At 37.8% G+C, this 25996-nt stretch overlaps 1 protein-coding gene across 3 annotated transcripts in view; it reads right to left on the bottom strand.

The window, feature by feature from the left end:
- Window positions 1–25996, bottom strand: part of LRRC7 (leucine rich repeat containing 7) — a 496684-nt gene that overhangs the window by 149101 nt on the left and 321587 nt on the right. The window lies entirely within an intron of this gene.

The raw sequence follows: 25996 nt of genomic DNA, 5'->3' as shown, positions 1-25996 counted from the left end.
ATGTCTACTCCTGCCTGCAACAGTTCTCCTATTATCCAAAGATTATAAAGCCCTGATGCTTGTGCTGTATCACAAAGAACTCTTATCTGACCCCCGCTTACTTCTTAGCCTCTTCTTTCAGTATACCTCCGTTCGAACTAGAGCCTCCAGGAAAACCCAACTCTTTGCTGTTCTTCAAGGCATTATACTTTATGTTGCAATTTGCCTTTGCAGATGTTCTAAGCCTGTTATGCTCTTTCTCGGTTTGGTGAGGAATCCTTTCTTCCGTGTTGGTATCCTTACCATAGTGCTTTACATATTGTACTGTGAGTTCCTTGATGCAGGAACTGAATCTTGTTTAATCTGTATCACCAACTCCTTCCATGGTAACTTATACATTCTAGCACTTCAAAAATTTCATCTGGATTGAACAAAATAAACAATCCACATCCATAATCAACCCTTTCCTATATTGCATCACAGTAGTTCACTCCCAAGATGCCACTTAAACTTTGTCACCACAAATATCAGTATCACCTCTGAAATCTCAGTTGTAGATATGCCAACGTCTGACTAGCACCTCCTAGCCTTCCAGTTCATGCATCCCAGTACCTGCAGAGGTTCTTAATGTGAGATATTATGAATATGCTCAATTTATCTTTCTTCATCTACCTTTCCTGCCTCCCTGGGAGTAACGATAAACACTCTATCATCATTACACAGTTTCTCACAAATGTCACTCAGAAAAGTTGCCCTCTTTCCTTGTGTCACATCACCTACCTGAACTTAACTTAGGTTGAATCCATCTTTCTGCCTTTTCTGCTACAGCACTAAGCTTTGTTGGAAAAAATCAGTTTGGCTGACTAGTCTCATTTTAAATTTATGACAAATACTTGAAATGTGGATTGCATTCCGCCAGGCAACTCTATTATTTTGCTCCAAGAAGTTGCTTATCAAATCTCTGAACTAGTTCATAGTCTTTTAACCATGTCAAAAGTATTCTCCTCTTATCCCAGCTTATAACTTACCCTAAACAAACAAGCAGAAATGCATTTACTCCAAAGGTGTTTAAGCTTAAGCTTCAGGCCTCTCCCATGCATGGTGAGAAACATTTACAAAGAAATATACTTTAAAGGCAATTGGTTAATATTGCTGCAGTTTGCTGCATAGACTTTCACTCCATCATACTTCCTTGGGTATAATGTGGCACATTTGGGATCTGGCTTAGTTGAAGTTGAGCATGGGATGCATTAAGTTTAGATTCAGTGCAATATGTTGATATGTTTTGTAGTCACTTTTGTGGTTCTTTTTAGCTAACCAACTCTGTCCCTCCCAAATTCATGTCCCCTTCCTGCTCACTTGAGTTCTAGATCACATATCTTCCACCTATTTTTGTCTTTGCAGCGATCCAGGCCTGAAGTTACACTCTTCCGTAAGTCATCACCACCTCCATTTTGAAGTTGAGGTAAAATATGGCTATATAAGTCAACTTAGTACTTAGCTGCTAAGTCAGACAAAAAGCAAATCAGGGAAGAAAAAAGAATATTAAATGTAGAAATGCAAAATTTATAATAAAGCCCAGTTGATTAAAGGAAATTGTACAAATGTAAGTATTTCTTTATTTTATTGAATTTATTGGGGTAACATTGGTTCATACAATTACATAAGCTTCAGGTATGTAATTCTATAATACAACATCTGTATATTGTATTGCGTGTTCACCACCCCAGGTCAGGCCTCCTTCCATCACCACTCATCTATCCTTTACCCTCTTCTACCTCTCCCCATTCCCTTTTTCTCAATATAGAGAAAAAATAAGCAGTTGCTAATGTAATTTTAAACTCTGGAATCTTTGGGTAATGTATGGGTGTTAATTGGTGCAAATTATAATTACAGTAACCTATATAATTTCAATGTTATACCTAATTCTCTATCTCATTGCATTTTGAAATGTTGACAACACATACATGTACTTTATTTCATCACATTCATGTTCTTTGATACATCATATTCTACAATGTACACATTCCTATGAGCTAATCTCTGAAAATGTCTAAAACTGTTTTTTTTTCTGTATCAAATAAATACTTTTTTCAATATAGATATTTCATTGAATGGAAAACAAAGCTGAGTCACTATTTTTATTTACCACTGTTAGTCAATCCCCTAATGTGAATTAGTGAGAAATGTTTTTAATAAAACTGCTAAGATTTATGTAAGAACCTACGTGTAGCATTAGTCTTATTTTCTATAGACACTGGGAAAATTCTTTGTATTACTACTTGATGATAACATTATTGGATTTACTTATTTAATACAGTGGAAGTTAGTTTATCTGGCAAATCAATAACCTGAAATCTCTTTAAGCTGTTAGTTCCATACTTGCTAATATGAGCTTCTGGAGCAGGCCTTGCATTTCTGAATCCCTGACACTTAGCTGTGTGTCTGTTGCAAAAATACTGGCAATGACCCTTGGAGGTCACAAAGATGTAGTACAAAACTGAATTACCTTCTGAATCACAAGGCTATTTCTATTCAGAGTAATTGCAATGTAATTCAGAATTCAAATTCTTTGAAAAATCAATAATCAATATTTGGTATATAAGTTCTCTTTTAAACTGTATAATGCCCCATTACTTCATCAGAAAACAACAGAGAAATTAATGTCACCAATCTGCTAAACAGTAAGAAACTGAACTGTCAGGTGTGCATGCATTATCATTTCTGACTGAAAGCAAAAAATGATAAGGCAGGTCATTATGCCTTGTCAGTATCTTAAATTTGTCCAGTGGAAGTGAGGAACTACTTTAAAAATTTTAAATCTTTCCATGTGAAGACCATTTTATTATGTGTTTGGTCGTAAGAGTAACTCATTAGTGGCTGGCAAGAACAGAGCCAAGGCAAGACCCATTCATGTTTGGGTTCCAAAGTCAGCCTGTCTTTGATTTGTAGCAGTTAGGAAATGCTAAAACGGAGCCATCACCATTGTATCCCTATCACCTAGCCTAGGGGATCCCTAATAAATATTTGTTAAATGAAAACAGAAAAAGATTACATTATCAGTACAAGATTTTATCTTACTGTGCTTTAATTTTCTCATTATAATTATCTTACTTTACTGCATAGGAAGGTTATGTACTTTAATAAAATCTTGTGTGTCTCATATCATGGGCTCTTAAACTGCATTTTGAGGGACATAAATACTTTTAAACATTATCAGATTTCTATGGGTTATTTTAAGTAGACTTGAGTTATTAAATTTGCATATTTTTATTTTATGATTCTTTAATGTTTGATTTATTAGTTCTGAATATTTCATCTTCTACTTTTATAATACATTCTAATATTTACTCCATTTATAAATTTATTCTCAATTAAGGATTGAATCAGATCACTAATGGTATACATATCGCTGGACATTTATTAGATTTGTTTGACCATATCCCACATAAATAATATAAGCTGGTAAAGAATATGTTTAACATTCTACAACATTTATCTTTAAACCTGGTTATTTGAACACTTATTATCTAAATAATAATGATCTAAACCTAGCAACTTATAATAATTCTCATTTTAGTATTAAAACTTGTAATACTGATTTGTAAATATTCTGACTGGCCACTTCTGAAAATTTAACAAGTGCTTACCAAGTACCAAGCTCAGGTATGGCACTGTTATGGGATACAGGTGCACATGCATGTGGGGGGAGGGAAACCTCAAGAATATTATAATTTGATCTCAGACAAAATGTAGATACAGGGTAATGGAGAGTGATCAGATCCAGAGGTAAATACAGTGGTAAAAATTGTAGTAATACACAAAGCCAAAGAAAAACCAAAATGAATTGAGGAAAATAATATTAATTTACCTGAGCATAATAACTAGTGAGATAATAGTCAATTATTTCTTTGGTCAGATTTTAACATTTCATTGTTTCCACATTTGCTTTAAAGCTCTTTAAAAGTTTCAGGTTTATTTTTCTCTGCATAAATTCTATCATGTGAACTACGCTAATAAATTATATAGTTTCTATTAGTTTTATACAACAGTTGAATGAGCTGTTTGCCAGGGTATATTAATCTGTCAATATAGTTCTACATCAGTACACTCAAATTATTCTTATGATACTGTGTTGATTCCTTTATTAACCCCCATTTGAGGGCTAATTGCTACTGTGTAATTTAGTAAAATTATATTTATTGGTGCAATCTACAAAGATCAAGGTTATGTAATTTGAAATTACATGCTCAATTGTTTTGCTTTTCAGTGTAAAAAATTTAGTATGCTTTATCAGACACATTTTTCTTTTATATTACAAATGAGCAATGAGTCTTGAGGCTGTAGCTCAAACCAATTTGTATTATAGCAACTTTAAATGAGGTATTTCTTTACCTATATGAGCTTGTCTAACATTTATAATTCTAGAACTCCCTAAGAGTTGTCTTTACATACTTTCACATTACCTACCTAGGTTTCCATTCTGGATCTATATTGCAGTCACTGTGCGTGCATCGTGCTCCTTCCTCCCCCTCCTCTGCCTGAAGTGCCCTTCCTCCTTATCTTTGCCTGGTTAGCTTCCTCTCATCCTTTAGACTTCCAAGATCTTTAGGTTTCTCTTTTAGGAAAGTATTTGGCCAAACTCCTTTAGAAGTTCCTCAACACTCGTCATGGCTGGAATTTTACATTTCTGCCTGTACTTGATTAATATTTGTTTTCTTCACTAGCCTATAAACTCCATGAGTTTCCCTTTTTTTTAAAAAAAATCTTTATTGTTGAAAGTATTACATAGCCCAGCCAGATTGCCTCAGTTGTATGTCTGTCTGCTTTTCCCCACCATTGACTCTTTTTAGCCCCGCCCGCCCCTTTCTCCACCATATTGTCTGTGTCCATGGGTTATGCACATATGCATACAGGTTCTTTGGTTGATAACTTCCAACCCACCCACCCTCCCCCACCTCCCCTCTGAGATTCTGCATTCTGTTCTATGCTTTTATGTCTTTGGATCTATTTTGTTCATCAGTTTATTTTGTTCATTAGATGTCACATATGAGTGAGATCATGTGATACTTATCTTTCTCTAACTGGCTTATTTCACTTGGCATAATACTCCCTTTACTTTTGTATATAAGAACCTGATAGAATGATCAATAAATGTAATCATTCAGCAGATGTTTGAACATAGTTCAAACATAGTGCTTAGTGTGGGGGATATAACAGAGAATAAAACAAAGTTGTAGAGCCACATTTATTCAACCAGGAGTTGTTGAATAAGTGAAGGAATAAATAATAACTTGTCTAAATTAATCATTCCATATCAACATCTCTTCCAGGTAGGAATAAATCCTTCAATTTGTGTCATGCATGTGGTGCTTCACCATTAACATTGTGTGTACAGTGCTTTGCAATCTATTAGTAAATTGCTAATAATTACTTGCCAGATTGATGAATGAACTAATGTCCAAGTGGATTAATTATAGATGTACTAGAGGCCCAGTGCACGAAATTCGTGCACGGGGGGGGGGGGTGTCCCTCAGCCCAGCCTGCACCCTCTCCAATCTGGGACCCCTCGAGGGATGTCCGACTAACCCTTAAACGGGCAGTCGGACATCCCTCTCACAATCCAGGACTGCTGGCTCCCAACTGCTCACCTGCCTGACTTCCTGATTGCCCCTAACCGCTTCTGCCTGCCAACCTGATCACCCCCTAACCACTCCCATGGCAGCCTGATTGATGCCTAACTGCTCCCTTGCCAGCCTGTTTTCCCCTAACTGCCCTCCCCTGCAGGCCTGGTCACCCCCAACTGCCCTCCCCTGCAGGCCTGGTCACCCCTAACTGCTCTCCCCTGCAGGCCTGGGTCCCTCCCAACTTTCTTTCCCTGTAGGCCTGGTTGCCCCCAACTTCCTTCCTCTGCTGGCTTGGTCACCCCTAACTGCCCTCCCCTGCAGGCTTGATCGCCCCCAACTGCCCCAACTGCCCTCCCTTGCAGGCCTGGTCCCTCCCAACTGCCCTCCCCTGCTGGCCATCTTTTGGTGGCCATCTTGTGTCCACATGGGGGCAGGATCTTTGACCGCATGGGGGCAGCCATCTTGTGTGTTGGAGTGATGGTCAATCTGCATATTACCCCTTTATTAGATAGGATAGAGGCCTGGTGCATGGGTGGGGGCCAGCTGGTTTGCCCTGAAGGGTGTCCCGGATCAGGGTGGGGGTTCCCTTGGGGCGAGGGGCCTGTGGTGGTTTGCAGGCTGGCCACGCCCCCCGGTGACCCAAGTGGAGGCCCTGGTATCTGGGGTTTATTTATCTTCTATAATTGAAACTTTGTAGCCTGGAGCGGAGCCAAGCCTTATGCTTGCTCCATGGTGGCAGCCATTTCTTTTTTTTTAAAATATATTTTATTGATTTTTTACAGAGAGGAAGAGAGAGGAGAGGGATAGAGAGCTAGAAACATCGATGAGAGAGAAACATCGATCAGCTGCCTCCTGCACACCTCCTACTGGGGATGTGCCCGCAACCAAGGTACGTGCCCTTGACCGGAATCGAACCTGGGACCTTTCAGTCCACAGGCTGACGCTCTATCCACTGAGCCAAACCGGTTTCGGCGGTGGCAGCCATTTCTTTTGGGATTTATGTATCTTCTATAATTGAAATTTTGTAGCCTTAAGTGAGACCTGGGCTGGCCAGGGTGTGCGGAAAGCTTGGCTTCCTCCATCGCCGGGGGCAACCCTAGCCTCCTGCTCTTTCTAGCTCCGTGGCTGCCGCCATTTCTGTTTGGGTTTATGTATCTTCTATCATTGAAACTTTGTAGCCTTGAGTGGAGGCCTAGGCTGGCAAGGGCAGGAGGAAAGCAGGGGAAACCCAAGCCTCCCTCCTGCTCTCTGTGGCGGTAGCCATCTTGGTTGGGTTTATTTGCATATCTGCTCCTGATTGGCCGGTGGGCGTGGCTTGTGGGCGTGGCTTGTGGGCGTAGCAGAGTGATGGTTAATTTGCATATTACTCTTTTATTAGATAGGATTGGTTGATGTTGGCTATGCCATAAGACCAAAGGATTATATTTTCTCTGCAAATTTATTATCATTTTGGTAACAAGTTAATTTATTTTTTATGTGTGAACAGAATGCTTTTAAAAAAAGTTTTGCTTTTTTAATATTCAAATTCCATTAACAAGTCAGTAAGGAATTTTTCTAAAAATGTGAATCCCTACCAACATGATATAAAAAAAAAGTTGCCCAGACTTCTACTTGTAACATATGCTCTGGTCTATTTTTTTCATTTTCATATGGAGTTGTGAACAGATGCTTGGGCAGGTTCATTCTGCACTAAATCTTGTACTTCTTCACATGCCATGGAGGTGGATGCTTGCCAAATCAGCACCGTATCTCCCTTGTTGGTCATTAATCACATCAAACCCACTTATTTTTGCTTTCATTAAATGAAAATGAAAATGAGAGTTCCGCTAACAAAGGTTTATTTTATACAGTGGGGAGGCAGCCTCATCTCTCATTCCTCTGCCACAAGGACCTCTTCTCATTAAGCTAATCTAATCATCAGCCCTCACTATGCTTGTGTTTCCTCATCTCCATTCATTCCTATGTTCATGTCACTCTCCTGGCCAAGATGCTCTCTCTACTCCCCACCTACCACATAAAACTCATTCTTTAAGGCCCAGCAAATTCTGTGCGTTAGGGAAAGCTTTTTAAAATTATACGTGTCATTAGTCATCCCATTAACATACATCAGTTCCAAAGTGTTTGAGAATCTATTGTGTTCAAGTAGCTTAAGATTAGGTGGTTACATGTCTTTTTCTTATAATGCTATAGCTTTAGAGAGTAAAAAGTCAGCATTCATTTACACACATTCATTAACTGGTGACCATTTTCAAATTTACTGCAGTTGAGGGTTATCTGGGGAGTTTAAACAAATGTAGCTTCCTGACCTCCATATGAAACTTACTGAATTGGAATTTCTCAGAGTGTGACCCAGAAATCTAATTTTTTAACAAGTGTTGATGATAATTTGAGAAAGCTTTCTTAATATACACCACTTGGACATAGGGGTTACTAAGATGAATGCATAGGCTCTTTGCCCTCAAGGAGCTCACATCCTAGTTAGGGGAGGTGATTAATCACAACAAAAATCAAGTATTATGTAGTTATTTTATTAAAAATAGAATAGGCTTGTGAGATGGTTTTATGGACCACAGAGGATGGAAAGACTCAAGAGTACTGGATACACTGAAACCACAAGTTAGCTTTACTGGTTCTGAGGGATTCAAATCCCTGTATGGACAATATTCATCAAGCAATAGGGGAGAGAGAAGGGACATGTCATGTAATCATGCACCTATGGAATAGGGACAACTGTGGCATTATAAAGAAAGTAATGGTTGCAGTGGAGATTTCCTTATAGTGGAATTCATAGGAGGGGAAGGTCATTTCTAGCTAGTAACATCAGGGAATTTTTGAGAAACTACTGCATTTGAGCTGGACCTTGAGGAAGGGTAGGATTTACAAACTACTAGTATAATGCAGTATAGAGAGGGGGATGAGGGAAAGCCAAGGATATTCCAGAAGGAAGAATCAGTACCAACAAGGACATAGAAGCAGGGACGCAAGCTGCAAGTATGGAGAATAGTAAGCAACAAAATTTGGCCTAGTGAAGGGTATAAGAAGGGTAATTTTTCTTTTTCTTATAGTTGTGGATTTAGGCAGCCACTTTTGATGGGTAAATGAACAAATTTTTGGAGACCTTGAAAGTTGACCTCAGAGTAGCATTTAATCCTTGGACACCTCATTTGATGCTTTATACCACTTTTTACGCCCTGTCCCTCCAACAGGCTCATACTTTTTGAAGGCACTGGCACATTTTGTATCTTTATAAGCTTCTTCAAATATAGTGCAATGTCTGGCACACAGCAGGAATTCAAAAAATGTCTGTTGACTGATTAAGAGAGACTGATTTTGTTCTCAGAAGGAGGGCTTCCATAGCATACAAGAGGACTATGCACCACTGGGGTTTTCTCCCCTCTGTTGGCACCACGTTAAGCATATGAGAAGACTGTCATTGTTGACAATCACAGAGGTCATGCTGTGAATATACTGAAGGCATAAAAAATGAATAATGAAATTGTAGCCCATGGTGAGCTTTATTACAGATGCATGCTTCTTTCTTATTTTCTCCATATTAACTATAAAGATTTTCTTAAATTTCTATTTCTGTGTTATTAACATAATATAAAATGTGCATCAGGAATGGAAAAAATAGTAACTATCCTGTAAAGTCAAACAGTTTGAACATTTAAAAATGACTGTTGTAATTTTATTTGAGCTACAAATTTAAGGAAGAAACTTTTTTTATAGAGTTAAAGAACTGGCACCCAAATTCTTCATGGATTGTGTGACTATTGAAGGACTGTGAGAGATTTCATTGAAAAAGTCACAACCCTGATGTACCCCTATAAAAATATATATGTCTAAGACAAATAATAAATATATCCAGACGAGGAATGAATGTTTACTGAAAACCTATCACATGTTTGAAAATATTCTAGGTTCTGGGATACAATGTTGAACAGGAGGGACACATTTTTTGACTTGTGAAACTTAAATTCTAATAAGATCTAGTAGCTTTGTTTAATTGTTCCAATAGTAACAGTATAAAGTTTGTAAAACATTTCCAAATTTGTTGTGATTCTAGGCATTTTCCTTTATTATTATCTCTTTTCATGCCAGTGATTCTCAAACTTCTATCTCTAGCTCTGTCACATTTACTAACTTCCAGATCTGTATTTCTAACTATCTTTTGGGTCTTTCCACCCACATGTTTCAAAGGTAATTGAAATTCAGGGTGTTCAGAACCTCCACCTTTCCCTACCCAACTTCTACCTCTTCCTCTACTCCTCTTATTTCAATTAATAACATTATCCACAAAATTATCCCAATTATAACTAAAATAAACATACCTTATTCTTTCTCCCTTTAATATGCCCACCCCTTTTCAAGTTCTTTATTTCTGGAATCCATTCTTTTTTTTTTCTTCATTTCTTCTGTTTTCATTTTTTAATTTTGGCTATTTATTCTCTTTTGGAATCTACTATAATAACTGTCACTTATCACTAATTTTAATCTAATCTATTAAAGTTTTAGATTCTATCATAATTTCTAACACACAGTAGGTTATCAATAAAAATTGTTGCTTGAGTGGTTAATTTATCCTCATATCAGAGGTAAATTTTAAAATGTAGACTTAAATATATTTTTCTCCTGCTTAAAAATTTGCAGGCGGTTATTCATGAAGTAAATAGCAAAATTTTAACATGACATTCAAAGACTCTAATGCTCTTGTTTCAGTTTATTTTTCTAATCTTGCCTCCCTTTAACCTATAAAAGAATCTGTATCCAGCCACATCTAACCATTTCAAGCTCTCCAAGCCTACCCTTCTGTTTCATCCCTCTATAGCTACCAGCTCTTCTTTCTCCCCTACTTAGCTTTCACGTCTTACCTTACTGTAAACCTCTCTGTCTTCCCCCTCAAAAGTCACTCTTCATATCCCCTATCTCTATCTATCTATCTATCTATCTATCTATCTATCTATCTATCTATCTATCTATCATCATCTATCTATCATCTATCCATCCATCAATCCATTTTTTATCTGTTAATTATGGTGTTATCATGTGCATAACTCTTATTAGGTTTGAATATATGAAAGGTACAATTTATTCATCGTTGAATCCTCAGTGCTTGCAGAGTACCTACATAAATATAGCATAAACATATACTGATAAACAGCAAGCTAATTAATATGTCAAAATGGTTTTATGTGTCATCTCTCTCCAAGTTCCACTGAAATGATAAAAAAAAAAAGAAAAAATCTGAAAACAAATGAAAGGGGAAAATGCTGCTGCTAGTAAACAGAAAAGCGTAAAATAAGACTTAGAGACTTAAAGAATCTTGTAGAAGATACAGAGTAGATTTAATTATATTTGTAAAAAATATTCAATGCCAATTACCTGTGACTTAATTCAAACAGAAAGGGGTCCCTCTGGGAAGTTAGAATTGTTTGGTTTCTCTAATGAGTTCCAAAAGTACATGTAAATTAATACTGCTTTTGTGAGAAAAATTTGCAATATCCATTAAAATAAAATATGCACATTCAATGATTCAGTAATTCTATCTCTGAGAAGCCATTCTTTGAAAATATTTGCATGAATGTGTCAAACATTAGTCATTGCATCATTAAAATAGCAAAATATTGGAAAAACATAAATGTCCATCAATAGACTATATCTTTAATAAATAATATGATGCCTACTGAAAGAAATGACTGATAACTTTTAAAAATGAATCAAAGATGTACAGTGTTCATGATATATTCTTAAGGGGGAAAATGGATATGCAGGTGCCTGTTTGTAAATAGATAGAAAAGAAGTAGGTGGCAGACATTAAACTGTGCCAACCTATGGGAAATAGGACTGGGAGGTTGCTAAAGGGGATTTTCTCCTTTTCCTTTTTACACTTCTGTACTACCACTGAAGAGTAATGTAAACAGTTTAACAATTTAAACAAAGACAATTTTCAGACTTGGAAAGCAGGGACTGGGAACAAAAGAGGCCATAATTAATCCATAAGGATCAATTGGAGGACATCTAGGTAGTCAGGCATTAGCACTTAGAATTATTTCACTAACTTGGACTGTTCAATGAAGACCTGTTTCTAATTGGCTTCTATCATGAGTGTGGGGTCAGATAGAGCAGAAGGCAGTGTTTCACTAACTTCAGGTTGCCACAATCAAAATAGCAGTGAAATTCTATAGTGTGTTTATCATTAGTAGTTCTTCCTCTACACCTTGTTGGCAAGTATAGCTTTAGCCTCTAAGAATCCCCTGACAATGGCAGGAAGAGATGATGGCTTGAGAAGCACTCTTCAGACTTCAGGACTTAACCAGAGGGCCTCACTCCAGATAGCTAACCACAACCTTGATTATCCAGGCATGGACTGCAGACTGCTCATCCACCATAGCCAATATGTAATATCCTGTTTGGGGACCCTGGGCCAGTAAAGTAGGGAAAGGGAAAAACAGAATTGTATGGCATAGAATTAATTTACAGGTGGAGTGGTTCATCTCTAAACTTCTCTCTGGGAAAGCCTAGACTCTTGGCAAAGATCAGGGTAGTGGTTAATTAAAGGTCTATAATACTATTTTAAGACTGAAAGTCCCCTAGTGGGGATAATAACCTGTCATTACCAGTTAAATAGCCTGATATGGCAATGAGTGTAGAAGGCATGAAAGATGCTACTGGAGACTTTTAGGGAGCTTTCCTGACACTGAGATTTATCATCCAAATCCTGGTGGTTTTATGCAGAGATGAAGCACATCCTTGTGTGAATAAGAAGACCTTGGAAAGCTGTACTTGGAAGGCTTTGGGACCCTGATGTTTCCTGCATTTTCCCTTTCACTACTCTACTGTATCATTGGCCTTTATTGAAAGCCCTACATGCATATGCTCCTTGGAGTCTTACCAATGCTTTCAGTTATTCAATATGTTCTAATCTTTGCAAGAACAATAAATAAAATGTAGCTGTATTTTTTTAAAATATATTTTATTGACTTTTTACAGAGAGGAAGGGAGAGGGAAAGAGAGTCAGAAACATCGATGAGAGAGAAACACCAGTCAGCTGCCTCCTGCACACCCCCCACTGGGGATGTGCCCGCAACCAAGGCACATGCCCCTGACCGGAATCAAACCCGGGACCCTTGAGTCCACAGGCCGATGCTCTATCTACTGAGCCAAACCGGTTAGGGCAATTGTTTTTTTTTAAATGTTGCATAACAAATAACTGAAAACTTAGTACCGTGTTTCCCCAAAAATAAGACCTACCTACAGGTTTCCTTCTGAGTGAAATATAAGGCATTTCCCGAAAATAAGGCCCCCAGGCTCTGTCTCAGAATGAAAATTAATTTACCGTAAACTGGTCGCTAGGGCCGCCCCGACTGGCGTCTAGCAACCAGTGACCTTACGCGGAGTCCTGAGGTCACTGCTGTGTGGAGGCGGAGCGGAGGTCGGAGTGAGTGGTGAGTACAGGGCGGGAGAGAAGAGGAGTCTTTCGCAGATGCGTGTAGAAGAACAGGAGGATTAGAGCAGACAGGACGCGGTGAAGGTAGTGAGTGCTGGTCTGTCTCTGGTGACACTACCTGATGCTCGCGGCCGCCTTCATGATGACTGAAGGTTCTCAGTCAGTGGCAGACCCTGCTCCAGCCCAGATCCAGGCCCCAGCAAGCCCAGTGACAGTCCCCAGGCAGGCCTCAGGGGGTAAATGTCTGATAAAGGGGTAGGGGGGATGTCTGGTGAAGGTGTTCAGTGGCACAGGGGTGGGGGAGGGGGATCACTTAAAATGACACAGGCGGATCAGAGGGGGCAATCAAAATGACACAGGAGGATCAAAAGGGGTTACTAAAATGGTAATCCCCCCTGATTCTCCTGTGCCATTTTGATTCCCCCCTTTGATCCCCCCTGTGTCATTTTGAGTGATCCCCCTCCCCCCACCTTGATACCCCAATTCCTTTTTTTTTACCCCTAGAAATGAGCGCAAAAAGAAAAAGCTACTCCGTGGAGTACAAGATAGGAATCGTGGAAGACTCCTGGGGCCAAAATCTTACTGCTTTCTGCAAAGAGAAGATGTTGAGTATCCGATTGGTCCGAAAATGGCGAGCAGAGTATGGTAACCTCATTGAACAAGTGGACAAGGGAAATGCTAAAAAGCGCAAGTGTGGATCAGGTCGGCAACCATTATTTTCCGAGCTGGAAGACCTGATCTGTGAATGGGTTGTTGACAGGAGAGCAAAGGCTTTGGTTGTGAATAGGGCTCAGATTCAAGAATTTGCCCTTGCAATGGCACCACAGTTTGACATAGCCCCCGAAGACTTCAAAGCATCACAACACTGGCTGGATAGTTTCCTTCAGCGAAGTGAACTGTCTTTAAGAAGATCTACAACATTGTTTAGGTTGGAAGATACTCAAGTTATTAAGCGAGCACTTGCATTCAAGTCCTTTATTGATGATGCTGACTTCTCTAAATACAATCTTTCCAACATGATTGCTATGGATGAAACTGCAGTGTTTATGGGCCAATCATCTCAAACAATTGAACAGCGGGGTGCCTCCTTAGCATACATTCCCTCCACTGCTTACAAAAGTGCACGTGTTTCCTGTATTTTGGCAATTCGTCTGGATGACACTAAAATCCCACCTTTAATCATTTCTAAGGGCAAGAAGGAAAAGATTGAACATGTTTTGGGCGTTTTTATTCTTGAAACTGAAAAAGCCTGGGCCACACAAGCAGTTATAAGGAAGTGGGTCGATTTAATGCTGCCGCTTGTTATGCGAGGGAGCCAAAGAGGTCTGCTAGTCTGGGATGCAGCCAGCACTCACCGCACTAAAGACATGAAGACATTTCTTCACGAAAGAAAAATAGATCAGATAATGATTCCCGCAGGAATGATGGCCTATCTCCAGACTCTTGATATTGCAATAAACAAGCCATTCAAAGACAATTTGCGCATGGAAATTAATGACTACATTGAAAATAGAACAGAGAGAAATCAGCATGGAAACTTTGTGAAACCTAAACTGCAAGAAGTTGTGACTTGGGTGAAGAATTCATGGGAGAAAATCACTGACAGTTGCATTGCAAATGCACTGCGAGCAGGCTACCTTGACAAGAAGTACTCATTTAAAGACAGTGCTATTGCTAAACATGAGAGATTTGGTCCACTGATTCTGAAAGAAATGGAGTCACAAGAAATTCACCAGGAAATTCAGGAATTGGATTGTTATGATGATGTTCCAGAATATGATGACTTGATTGTCATTGAATAAATGAGTAAATTCTTGATACTGTAGGATTCACAGTTTGTCTGGTTTGTGTTGACAACTACCGTACTATCATACCATATACAGGTAATAAATTTCCTTTATTTTCATTTAACAATAAATGTGTACCGTATTCTTCTTCATGGAAAAATAAGACATCCCCTGAAAATAAGACCTAGCGTGTCTTTGGGGGCAAAAATTAATATAAGACACTGTCTTATTTTCGGGGAAACACAGTAGTTTAAACCAACACTCAAAGTTTTGTAGATCAGAAGTCAGGGCATAGGTTTCAAAGGCCAAAATTGTGGTGTTGGCTAGACTGCATTATCATCTGGAGTTTGTAGTCCTCTTGTAGCTCATGGTCATGTGGCAGGATTCAGATCCTGAGGGTTGGAGGTCCCTGTTTCCTTGCTTGCTGTCAGGTGTTTCCTTGCTGGGGTCACTCTCAGATCCTTGAAATATGGCTCTTTCCCTGAGCCCTCTCACACTTTCAATCTCTTTAATTAAGAAGAGTCCATTATCTTTGAAGGGATAACCTAATTAGATCAGATTCACCCAGGGTAATCTCTCTATTTCAGGTCAGCTGACTTGGGACTTTAATTACATCTGCAAAATCACTCCACAGCATGCACTTGTTTGTTTGAATAAATAGGAAGAAACATACTAGTATGTATTCCAGGGGCTAGAGATCTTGGGGAGCATCTTGTGCCTTCCACAATATCCCCCAAATGTTAATTGAGCTTGTTAATACAGATCATAGAATTGTATTGTGGAGCAACAGGAAATAGAAGAAGGCTGTTGGGTACCAGACTCTTCCCTCATTTTACCAGAGCAATTCTACTTGCATCTATCATACACAATTATAGTATGTATGAATTATTGCTTTCTGTTTTCTCTATACTCTTTCCTTTGGCAGTCATATCTAGTCACATGGTTTTAAAATATATTTATATACTTATATTTATTAAATATATTTACCTGCATTTCTGCCCAAACTCATAGTTAATAGCCATCTTGGCATCTCCATTTTGGATATATAATAGGGACGTCAAACTTAAGATTTCCAGATTAGAACTCCTGATCTTAAAAACTACCTCTCTTGTCCCTGGAATCTCTAGCTGGACTGATTGGTAAAGGTTTCCCCCTGTACAGAGTTAGTCTGCAAAAAATGGGAAAGGTAGGTGTTTTTTAGTTATGTGGACAGCAAAGAAAAGTGTCACAGAACATTAAGAAACAGGGAAATAAGGCCTGAACAAAGGAACAAAATAAATCTTAAAAAACCTATGCTAAAGCAATGGCAGCATATGAATTACCTGACAAAAACCTCAAAAAAAGATACACAAAGGAAAATAAAAAATGAATTAAAATGTGTCACTATAAAAAAAATCAATAAAACACAAAGAAAGACAGCCAGAGGGAAAAGACAGAAGAGCTACAAACACACACATTTAACAGAATTGTAATAATAGGTTATTTCAGACCAATAATTTCTTTAAAGTTAAATGGATTAAATTTCCCAATCAAAAGACATCGAATCTTGTCTTTTGGGGTGTTTTTTTCTTTTTTTTGAACTGAATGGTTAAAAAAACAAAGCCATTTATATACTGTCTACAGAGACTCATTTTAGATTTAATGACACATAGTTGAGAGTGAAAGAATGGGAAAAGACATTTCGTGCAAATGGTAAACAAAAGAGAATAGAGACAGCCATACTTACATCTAACAAAATAGATGTTAAATACTATCAAAAGACAAAGAAATGACACAATTACAAAATGGTCAATTATGTAAGAATATATACTATTTATAAGTATTATAATTATACAATATCAGAAAATTCAAATGTATAAAGCAAACATTGAAAAAAACTGTAGGGAGAAATAGACAATAACATAAATATAGTAAAGGATTTTAAAACACCCCTTTCACTAATGGACATAACATTCAGACAGAAGAGATTTTCAAGTCTAGTATCCAAGGTGTGGCCTGGTTTCTACTTGCTGATTACAGTACTATACAAGATGAAAGAGGTAAATTGAGAGAATTGTTAAGCAAAAACCAGCCAGGACTTGATTTGGGAAATTCTTATCCTTTCCAGATTGCAAAAGATGCTAAAATTAGGAGATTCACTGCCAGGAAAGAAAATCAAGGGTATGTCTGGACAATCTTTTGCTAATGTCTTGTAAGGGTTAAAAGGTCAGATAACTCATTCATTACCACAAAGGCCACAATGAGGTTAGGTATGTATGTGTCTCCAGAAACCTGTCAGACATATTAAAAGAAGCCAAGAATATATATGACAAACCTACAGCCAACATCATACTCAATGAGCAAAAACTAAACTCATTTCCCCTAAGATCAGGAACAAGACAGGGATGCCCACTTTCACCACTCCTTTCGATATAGTACTGGAAGTGCTAGCCATAGCGATAAGACAAGAAGAAATAAAAGGCATCCAAATGGGAAAAGAAGAAGTAAAACTGTCCTTATTCACAGATGACACGATACTGTATATAGAAAACCCCAAAGATTCCATCAAAAAACTACTAGACCTAGTAAATGAATTCGGCAATGTAGCAGGATACAAAATTAACACCCAGAAATCTATGGCTTTTTTATATACCACCAATGAACTCACAGAAAGAGAAACTAAAAAAAATCCCATTTACCATTGAACAACAAAAAAAAAAAAAAAAAAAAAAAAAAAAAAGATACCCAGGAATAAACTTAACTAAGGAGGTAAAAGACCTGTACTCAGAAAACTACAGGACATTGAAAAAAGAGATAGAGGAAGACATAAAAAAAATGGAAGAACATACCATGTTCATGGATTGGTAGAATCAACATCATTAAAATGTCCATACTACCCAAAGCAACCTACAGATTCAGTGTAATCCCCATTAAATTACCAATGGCATATTTCAGAGATCTAGAACAAACTCTCCAAAAATTCATTTGTAATAAAAAAAGGCCCCGAATAGCCACAGCTATCCTGAGAAAGAACAAAATTGGAGGGATCACAATACCAGATATCACTCTATATTCCAAGCCACGGTTCTCAAAACTGCCTGGTACTGGCACAAGAATAGACATATAGAGCAATGGAACAGAACAGAGAACCCAGAAATCGACCCTAGCCATTATGCTTAATTAATATTTGACAAAGGAGGAAAGAGCATACATTGGAGTAAAGACAGTCTCTTCAATAAATGGTGCTGGGAAATTTGGTCAGATACACACACACACAAAAAAAAATGAAACTAGATCACCAACTTATACAATACACAAAAACAAACTCAAAATGGCTAAAGGACTTAAATATAAAATTGGAAACAATAAAAATCTTGGAAGAATCCATAGGCAGCAAAATATCAGACATATGTCATAGTAATATCTTTATTAATACAACTCCTAGGACAATGAAGACTAAGGAGAAAATAAACAAATGGGACTACATCAAAATAAAAAGCTTCTGTACAGCAAAAGAAACCATCAACAAAACAACAAGAAAGCCCACTGCATGGGAGAACATATTTGCCAATGCTATTTCAGATAAGGGTTTAATTTCTAAAATTTATAGAGAACTCATACAACTTAACAAAAGGAAGATAAACAAGCCAATCAAAAAATGGGCAAAGGACCTAAATAGACACTTTTTGAAAGAGGACATACAGAAGGCTGAGAGACATATGAAAAGATGCTCAAAGTCACTAATCATCTGAGAGATGTAAATCAAAATGACAATGAGGTACCATCTCATACCTGTCAGAATGGCTATCATCAACAAATCGTCAAATGACAAGTGCGGGTGAGGATACAGAGAAAAAGGAACCCTTTTGCACTGCTGGTGGGAATGCAGACTGGTGCAGCCATTGTGGAAGACAGTATGGAGTTTCCTCAAAAAGTTAAAAATGGAATTCTCATTTGACCCAGTAATCCCACTCTAGGACTATATCCCAAGAAACCAGAAACATCAATCAGGAAGGATATATGCACCCCTATGTTCATAGCAGCACAATTTACAATAGCTAATATTTGGAAACAACTTAAGTGCCCATCAGCAGATGAGTGGATTAAAAAACTGTGGTACATCTACACAATGGAATACTACCCCGTTATAAAAAAGAAGGAACTTTTACCATTTGCAACAGCATGGATGGAACTGGAGAGCATTATGCTAAGCAAAATAAACCAGTCAGAGAAAGATAAATATCACATGATCACACTCATATGTGGGATATAACGATCAACCTAAACTGATGAACAAGAATAAATCCAGAGACAAATGGTAGGGGACGAGGGAGGGGGGAGGTTAGAGAGCAACCAAAGGACTTGTATGCATGCATATTAGCATAACCAATGGACACAGACACTGGGGCAGTGGGGGCTTGCCCGGGGTGGGAATGGCTGGATGGGGGGAGAGGGGGCGTCAATCAGGGAAAAGGGAGACATATGTAAAACTTTAGACAATAAAAAAAAATTAAAAATAGAAGCCAGGAATACAGATGGAGTTACACAAGAAAGATTTGTGGAGGAATCTCTTGTGCAATGGAGATATCCTCATGATATACATGAGACACCCACAAGGCTCTTAGGACTGTTATATCAACAAAAACATTGCCAGCATAGGTTGGAAAGGTCAGAGATAGGACAAAATAAAACTGCCAGACTCCTGAAATTCGATAGGTAGGAAACAGTTGGTAAATGTACTCAGCTGCAGAAAGTTGCTTTCCTTCTTGGAAAAGGAAGGATGACTCAGAAGCCAAAGGCACAGAACAATAATATCTGTGTCTTAAGCCACAGATATTATTGTAAGGCCTTAAACTTAATGAATTTTGCTTGGCTGGATTTTGAAATTGGTTCTGAGTATAGACTCCTTTTTTTTTTTTCTATTTTGTCTGGAAATGTCTGTAACTGTTATTCTATGCCTATTGCACAACTGTATTTTGGAAGCAGATTAACTGTTTTCTAGTTTCACACATTTATAGATGGGAGGATTTTTGCCCAACGATGGATTATACCCAAAGTTTACCCATGACTATTTAGATGTTTTAGATCAAGCATGTCAAACTCAAAGGCTAACATGGGCCAAATAAACAAGGCATGTGGCCCGCAGGCCATGAGTTTGACATGCTTGCTTTAGACGATGAAGTTTGAGACTTGAGCTGATGAGATTTTTATACCTGAGTTGATGTTTTAATGGATGAGACTTTTGGGAAACTTGAGTTGGGGCAAGTGCATTTTCATGTGGGTCAGGTATGAATCTTTGGGGTCAGAGGCCAGAGTGTGGTAGGCTGAATAATGGACTTCCAAAGATGTCAACCTCCTGATCTCCAGAACCTGTGAATATGTTACCTTAAATGGTAAAAGAGAATTTTCATACATGATTAAGTTAATGATCTTGCAATAGATTATCCTATATTATCCTGGCGGGGGCGGGGGCGGGGGCTGTCCTAATATAATCACCAACATCCTCCTAAGAGGGAGGCAGGAGGGTTAAGAAGACAGAGCAAGAGATGTGACGATGGAAGAGGAGCCAGAGGAGGAGATGTAATGATAGACAGAGATTAAAGTGATGCAAGAAAGAGGCCACCAGCCTCCAGAAGCTGGAAAAGGCAAGGAACAGATTCTCCCATGAAACCTATAGAAGGAACAAAGCCATGATGACACCCTGATTTTAGGACTTCTGAGCTCAGAACGGTAAGATAATATATTTGTATTGTTTTAAGCCACTAAATTTGTGGTCACTTGTTACAGTTCAGCAATAGGAATACCGGTATATGCTTAGGCCTGAAATGCTGAGTAAAAGTAAAAATATTTTAACTATAATTTCTATCCTGACTTCCTCTCTGTTGTAATTTTTCTCACGTCACAGACGTTTTGCAATGCTAGATAAAAGGAAGTTGCATAGGAATATGTTTATTATAGGTGTAGTGGAATATATTTATATATAGATTGCAATTATGTCTGCACATAGTTAACTTATTGCTAGCCATCTAGTGTAGAGATGACTTCCAGAAATATGCCCACTGCTTATTGTGCCACCCCCCTGACCATTAGAACATGAAGGTGCAGGGCCAAAGGACATATTGGGACATGAACAGGTCCATTGGTTCCCAGCACCAGAAGTATTATGTGAGGAGGAGAAACAAGGCTTAAAATGTACTGGGCCACAGCTTTTCTAAAACATGACAACAACCCTAAAATTTTACAAGCTGTAACATTGAAAATTGTAAGACTAAAATAAATGTTTCTGAACTAGCAGTGATAAAATCCATGGTAGATAAAAGATTGGATTATTTGTCTATTATCTCCATAGAAAATGATATTACAAAGTATTTGTCATGAGAAAAGACTGTCAAAGAGCATGGAACCAAAATGCATGGGGAAAGGAGCATCATAAATGTGTGTTATGCTATATTTCAGATTTAATGGTGTTTATGGCACTTATTGGCTTTTAAAATTATATTTTATTAATTTTAATTTGTAATTTAAAATTCATAGCTTCGTTTTTTCATTCACTTATGTACTTAATTATGTATTCCTATTGTGTGTTATTTTTTTTGAAAGAGGGTATCCCTAATTGACAAGTTCAGATCCTACTTCTGGCCTATATCTTTAAAGTTTACCCAGAAACCAACTCCTTACCTCCTCACTGATACTACCCCAATCCAGAACGCTGTAACTTCTTGCCTGTATTATTGCAACAACTTCTTAATTGTTCCATTTAACTCCACCTTGCCCCACTTTCTAACTATTCCCCCCACAGCAGTCAAAGTGATACTGGCAATGTAATGTCATATAATATAACGTAATGTGATGTAATGTAATGTAAATTAATGTAATATAACATACTGTAACCTAGTGCAATATAATATAATGTAACAATGTAGGCCAGACCAGTGGTTCTACTTGCTCAAAACCTTAAAATGTCTTACAGGATTCTATCTCTACTCCCTACCCCAACCCACTCCATTCCCAAATAATTTATCACCCCCTCTCCTCACTTAATCTATTCTAGCCATTCTTGTCCTCTTTTTTATTGTTAATGCTCACCCAAGGATATTTTTCCATTGAGTTTTAGAGAGAGTGGGAGGGAGGGGGACAGAGACAGAGAAACATTGATGTGTGAGAGACACATCATTTGGTTGACTCCTGCCCACACCCTGACCAAGACTAAGGATCAAGCCTGCAACCCTTATCCTGAATAGAACCCAGGACCCTTCAGTCTGTGAGCTGATGCTCTACCCACTAACCCAAACAGCCAGGGCCATTCTAGTCTTCTTGATGTCCTCATGTTATGCCTGCTCTCATCTTTGATGTTTGTACTTTTCCTGTATCCTCTTTCTAGAACCATCTTCCACCCAGATATTTGCATGATTTCCTCTCTAGTTTTCTTTAAGTTTTTATTAAAATGTCACCTTCTGAGTGAAGCTTATCTGGCCACATTACCTTAATTACACCACACACACACACACACACACACACACACGCACACATTCTTCATACCCCTTTCTTTATATTTCTATATTTCTCCTTGGCATTTTCATTCTTTTAGTTTTGGTTTGTTGTGAAACCTAAAATCAAATAAATTTTTTTTCTGTTAATTCAATTTCAGGTAATACATCCAGATATTACCAACTCAGTATGCAAGTTAGGAAGATTCCAGTTTGAATTTGATTATTCTAAATGCAATTTATGTTTGTTATTTAGGTGATTCACAATCCCTATTCACAACTCAAGAATGTTCTCCTGGGTGTGCTCCATGATTACATAATCTCCTGTTTTCTTTGTGAAGCCTTGATTTTAAATTTGTACTCTTATTTAATGTAGTTTACCCTGGTTCAATCAGGGAGTATTTGTTTTTTCTTTAATTTCTTTTGTAGAATTGTTGATAGAATCACCAAAGTACTTGACTACATTGAAATATATGCCATCCTTAGAACAATTTATTTATGGAAAGGCAACCGGAGCTAATTAGTTTCATTCATAGTGCCCAGTTATGATACTGAAGTAATAAGAAATGGCAATGAGGGAAAAGCTGCTTCCTTTGAAAACAAAGGCAAAGGTGACTTATTTTATTGCTACAAAAGGGAAAGTTTGAAAGCAAGGCAGTAAGTTTCTTTATTTGTATGTGTGACATTGGAAATTGCTTATTAAAACCCTAAGTAGACAGATGTTGCATTTATAAAAGTGGACACCCCAATGTTATCTTCCTGTGATAAAAAGCCCTCACAATTTTTTTTTTCAGTCAGAAAATACATTTTGTTTGAATGATTCATCAAGGATTCCTTTCAAATTTCAGAGTTAATGGAAATATTTATTTATTGGGCACAGTTACAAATTTTGCACTTTTAATTTTCATGGAGAAACTCATTTGGAAGTGTGTCTCAAAGTGAATTGAAATTGATTCCTCAAAAGATAGCTAATTACAGAATGACTGCTTTTCAGATAAAGTGTTTCCTCTACTTTAGAATTGGAGGACATACTTTAATTTCCTATTTATGTAGGCATAATTCTGAAGATGAGAATTAGCTGAACTGTTCATTTTTATTTTATTTTATTTTATTTATTTATTTCTCTTTTTTTCTTTATTTATTAAGGTATTACATATGTGTCCTTATCCCCCCATTGTCCCCCCACCCCCTGACTCATGCCCTCAACCCCCTGGTGTCTGTGTCCATTCGTTATGCTTATATGCATGCATACATGTCCTTTGGTTGATCTCTTCCCCTTACCCCCACCACCCCCTACCTTCCCCCTGAGGTTTGACGGTTTGATTGATGCTTCTTTGTTTCTGGATCTGTTTTTGCTCATCAGTTTATGTTGTTCATTATATTCTACAAATGAGTGAGATCATGTGATATTTATCTTTCTCTGACTGGCTTATTTCGCTTAGCATAATGCTCTCCAGTTCCATCCATGCTGTTATAGATGGTGAAAGTTCCTTCTTTTTTACCACAGTGTGGTATTCCATTGTGTAGATGTACCACAGTTTTTTAATCCACTCATCTGCTGATGGGCACTTAGGCTGTTTCCAAATCTTAGCTATTGTAAATTGTGCTGCTATGAACATAGGGGTGCATATATCCTTTCTGATTGGTGTTTCTAGTTTCTTGGGATATATTCCTAGAAGTGGGATCACTGGGCCAAATGGTTCACTTTTAAAATCAAATCATTCCTCATTCAGTCATTCAGAAATATTTATCAAGTGCCAGTTGGGAACCTGGTGCTCTGCTAGGAACAGGGAAAGCTTTCTGGAGAGAATGATACTTGCAAGTGAGTTGGCAAAAATAAACATTTGGTTTACTTTAAATGTTTAAGCTATTGCCTTTCAGCTGTGGGCCCACTATATTCTGCTTGTAATTCCGAGATTAACATTTCTTTTTGGTCAGGCAGCTCTGTGACAGGCACTGACAATTGGGTGTGCTGGACAGAGACTGGGAGGCCAGAGGAAGAAGATGGGCCTTGCTCCTTGTTTTACTTCCTTGTTGTTTTAGCATCAATGGCAACAGTTCTCCTTGTAGCAACAATGAACCTCAGCAACAGCAGTTGTGTGTAGTTTGTAGTTTTCCACACAACTAGAACCAACCTTATCAGGCCCCCTAAGTGACACCATTACTAGCTAGCTGGCTGGTATCCTCTGTAGATGTCTTAGTCCCAGCTTTAGGTTTTCCCAATTCCCTACACTATCTTCTCCTATTTGTTCCCTACCCTAGCGATTTTAGCTACTTCCTAGAGTTATGTCTGAAATCCTTCAGTGCCACCTTTTCACTCTTTTAGTTCTCTGATGCACAATTAACCATTCTTTATGTGAAACTTTCTTTGTGAAATAATTGATATAGTTTCCACTTCCTGCCTGGACTTTGACTGATGCAGAAATTAATGTGCCTGTAATAATTTAAAAAATAAGCTTAATTTCTCAAAAACTTCTTGATATATTAATAACATTTGTTGTCATCTATGATAGTGGTCGGCAAACTCATTAGTCAACAGAGCCAAATATCAACAGTACAACGATTGAAATTTCTTTTGAGAGCCAAATTTTTTAAACTTAAACTTCTTCTAACGCCACTTCTTCAAAATAGACTCGCCCAGGCCGTGGTATTTTGTGGAAGAGCCACACTCAAGGGGCCAAAAAGCTGCATGTGGCTCGTGAGCCGCAGTTTGCCGACCACGGATCTATGATATATATCTACAATATGTGTCCTTGGATGTTTTACAAATGTAAGAAATGGAAGAGTCAGTGACTAAGATGTTTCCAATATATTCCTTAAAATTGGGGTAGCCAGTTATTTGATGACAAATGGTATTTTATTACTAATGTCTTATAAACTTTACTTGAAGAATAACTGACAAAGTGTGATTAATAGGTGTGGGAAACCTATGCTGTAATCACTCAGAAAGAAAATTATTGCATATGTAAATAAAGTGCTTGCCTCAGGTATACATGAATCCCAGGTAATTAAAAATGAGCCCACCTTGGGCAAACTAGGGAGCTGAAACCATTGGTAGCTACACTTTTTAGTAGAATGAGTTTAATTCTTAAACTAAATTCTTTAATTAAATTCAAATTAATTGTAATTACAAGTTAAAACATTAGCATAAGTATTCAATTGTTTTAAATTTCTATGAAAGCACATTGGTAGTATCTATATAGTCCAAGCAGATAATCTATGCAATTGTTGGTATTTCTTTTTAGAGTTTCTCCATTCTTTATTTATCTATTTGAATTTTTTGTTGGACTCTATAAAATAAAGTGAAGAATGTCCACAAAAATTAATTCATTTTGAATACTAAGGTTAGAAATTCTTACTTCTAGTGCTCTGTAGACTTACTGAGCATTTCCTGATGAGTTCTTTGAATTTTTAAATCCAATCCATCTTTGCATTGTGTTTTTAAAAAACTTAAAATTAGCCGAAACCGGTTTGGCTCAGTGGATAGAGCGTTGGCTTGTGGACTGAAGGGTCCCGGGTTCGATTCCGGTCAAGGGCATGTGCCTTGGTTGCGGGCACATCCCCAGTGGGAGGTGTGCAGGAGGCAGCTGATCGATGTTTCTCTCTCATCGATGTTTCTAGCTCTCTATCCCTCTCCCTTCCTCTCTGTGGAATATCAATAAAATATATTTAAAAAAAAAACAAACAAAA

This window comes from Plecotus auritus (assembly GCF_963455305.1).
Source record: "Plecotus auritus genome assembly, chromosome: 2".
In the NCBI taxonomy this organism is placed as follows: domain Eukaryota; kingdom Metazoa; phylum Chordata; class Mammalia; order Chiroptera; family Vespertilionidae; genus Plecotus; species Plecotus auritus.
This window is presented reverse-complemented; position numbering and strand designations above follow the sequence as displayed.